Raw genomic sequence first — 3,704 nt, 5'->3', positions numbered from 1 at the left:
TGAAGGAGCCAAAGCCAAATAAGAGAAAGGTACTAGCCATACACTGACGACAGGAGAAATGCCCCGAGCCGTAACATACCCCGCAATCATCGAAGAATGGATCGAGGTCAGAATCCTCGAGGACTTGTCAACAGAGTTGGATTCGATCAGTACACAGGACCAACGGAAATGCCTCTCTTGTTAGAATGCAACTTCAATGTCAATGTATCAGACATCGTGTTCGCTATCAGTAAAACCAGAGACGCCAGGTGACCCAGGCCTGTGCAATCAGGCCCTTCGCAAAGAAATCATAATTTAGTGCGTTCCACAACACGCACGGCCACAGGATCGAGGATTGCCACCAACTCCGAGAAGAAGTAGCCAGATTACTCAGTAAAGGTCACCTTCGAGAATTCCTTAATGATTGGTCCAAAAATCAGTTCAGAGAAAGAGAGGCGACCAAGAAGAACGAAACAAATGAGACACAACATGTCATCCACATGATCTTGCCAATGCCCCGCAAGAGCCCATAATGAGAAGAACAAAAGTATCTATCACCAGAGAAAAGCGAACCCGGGGTTACATACCCGAAGATGCTCTCACATTCAGCGATGAGGACATCAAGACCTTGTCTCAGCCTCATAACGATGCACTGGTAATCTCTTTTCTTGTAAATATATTTCAGATTAAATGTGTACTTGTGGATCCAGGTAGCTCGGTCAACATCATCAGGTCGAGGGTGGTAGAGCAGCTCGGACTGCTTGACCAAATCGTACCCGCCTCTCGAGTCCTCAACGGGTTCAACATGGCGAGCGAAACAACGAAAGGGGAAATCACCCTCCCAATCTACGTGGCTAGCATAACACAAAATGCCAAAATCCATGTCATCGATGGAGATATGAGGTACAACGCCTTGCTCAGAAGGCCATGGATGCACTGCATAAGAGCAGTACCTTCCACCTCCATCAAATGATGAAATTCCCAATAAAGGATGGGATTAAGACCGTCCACGGGGAACAGCATGTGGCGAGAGAAATGTTCGCAGTACACGATATGGCCCCGATACTGGTAGCTCCACCTTCGAAAGAGCCGAAGGATATCAAACAGTAAATTAGCGATAACAAGCTACACTCTCGGCTATCCCCGACTAAACAAAGCAGGGGACCGTACCACGTCCTTATCACAAGTGACTAAAACATATCTAGGCTCAAAACATCGCTGACACATTCTACACGAAGGTATGACCATCTCTTTTCTCTTTCAATTACATTCTACACTGACCTGAGTGCAGGTATTCAATCGGAACGGAAACGCTCTCTCCAACTCGAAGGCTTTAGGTTTCAAAAGCATGCGTTGCACTCTTTTCCTTCGACCGGGTTTTTATCCCAAAAAGGATTTTACCGACGAGGTTTTTAACGAGACAATGCCCATATGCTGTCTGAAGAAGACTCAACAAGTATTCAAGGCTTCTTTTACAATCATCCCCAAATACTGGGGGGCATCCCCCGGAGGTCACCTACTCGATAGGAAAATAATGTACCGGGCCAAACAGTCGAGTGAACCGTATCCGTATAGAGTAGCCAGGCTCCTGACAGCGAAAACATATATACTTGTAACAAGTAATCGAAGAATACTTTCCATCAAACTTTATAAATTATCAGCAAAATGCTTTATAAATCAATTGTGAAGCAGCAACAGATTCTTTTGACATGATTCATATTCAAACAAATCTATGACTAATGAAAAAAGAACGCTGACTAACAAAACATATACCTTTTGATGGCTATTATATTTAATTGGCTAAAAATATACTACACTTCTCAAAGATAAAAAGGGATCCTCACTTGTAACACTAAAATATGAGCTATTTCAATTCTGCATTATCTACAAAGTCTATACATATTCGGATATGAGGTTTTTTATTTAGAAAAGCAAAGCCGATCCCTTTCTCAAAACCAAGAAAACAATAAAAGAGGCATAATAAACAGTACTAAACTCAAAATTTGTTACATCCAGTGGCATTAATACGAACAACCCTATCCTGCAAGAATTGATTTCACCTGAACAATCATCTTATTAGATTGGGATCATTTTCAGCTGCCTCATTTTCTTCCTCTTCTTTGTATTTCAAGTAACTTCTTTTTTAATGTAAAAGGAAATTAAATTGCAACTATTGATGAGGGGAAAATATAAACAGGTAATAGCATCTTTACTTTGGTCCCATACTCTATATTGTTTGGTCTTTGGAGAAATAGTTGTCGCTCTCTAGACTCCAGATAATTGACAAACAACAAAACCACTCAACTAATTTAACCTAACTCAAATCACTTATTTGACTTTATGTGCAACTAAATACATTATTCTACCACATAAATGAGTGAAGTGAATATCAAATTTGACCTTCACTATGAACTCCATGAGCAAAACTTATTCCGGTATTCCGCAGAGTCCTATCTGCAAACTTTTCAATCGTAGTGGCCAGAAACCAAAAAACTATACCACAATAAAGAGCCTGCAAGGCAACATAAAAGAATATGCATCATAATAATGACGCCAGTAAGGCAACCACAGAATTACGCAGCAACTAAGTTCCATAGGCAAAGTAAAAAAATTACTAGACTAAGAAGATGTATAATATTTGGTAAGTACTGACCTTGATTGTTATTACCAATACATGGTCGATTGATTAGTTGAACAGCAATTTGTTGTGCAGAGGAAGCTTTTACGGGTGAACAAGCACTGAACCTTAGCATGTCAGGAACAAGTCGCAGTTTTGGGTTCAAACGCTGAAGTCGTGCGACGATGTTCATTATAATTGCCTTTTCCATAGCATCCATTTGTTCGTTTAACTTTTCCTGCATTCTTTGTTGCATCCTCTCTTCCATTTCCTCCTACATCCTCTCATCAGTAGTGATCATGCCCAACTATGCCTTATAAAAAGGACTAAGCGGTCATTGCAAATATAATCCGGTTTACAAGTCCGGAGTCGAACCCCACAGAGAACTAAGGCTTAGTTACAGTTGTTCAATATCGCTAAGAAACACAAGTCCAAATTATTTCCTAATTATAAAGATTATAATGTTTATTTTTATCTAATTAACTAACAAATACTAGAAAGCAATAAAACTATAAATTAATAAGGATAAGGATTGGAGACAAGATTACGGAGGTCTAGAGTTATGATTTCCCCTATTGTCGGAATCCTTTTCGCTACATTTTCTATAAATTTGCCTAAGTTATCTTTACCGATCATGAGCACTCTGACTGTCGTAACTATCTTCCGAGTAATTACCATAATGTACTAGACATATTCTCCTGAATTACGCTAACTAGCATTAAGTACGGCTCACTCGGATCGCACCAAGGTTTCGTTATCCCTAATACCACCTTTAAATCCTCCGTATTGATACCACATATACGTTAGGAGTGATATTGTTCAAAAACTACCTAAATATGTACTATCTCCCGAGTAATACATACTAACAGGTACAGTCGATTGGGAGCTCTTCAATCAACCACAATAATAACGTAGTTGAACAAATAGAGAAAATACTATAGCAAATCTATATTAACGTAATAGGAAAACCATCCTCCAATAGGTTCCACCAAAACCCTAGATAACAAATTAGCTATTCATAATAGTATGCAAAACTACAATACTAGAATTCATAACCAATAATGAAAATAGGAAGAAGGAAGTGAAAAACTCGTAGAAGAATTCTCCA

This window comes from Nicotiana sylvestris, chromosome 5 (genome assembly GCF_000393655.2).
Source record: "Nicotiana sylvestris chromosome 5, ASM39365v2, whole genome shotgun sequence".
NCBI lineage: Eukaryota > Viridiplantae > Streptophyta > Magnoliopsida > Solanales > Solanaceae > Nicotiana > Nicotiana sylvestris.
The sequence above is the reverse complement of the archived record's forward strand: the minus strand, read 5'-3'. Positions refer to the sequence as shown.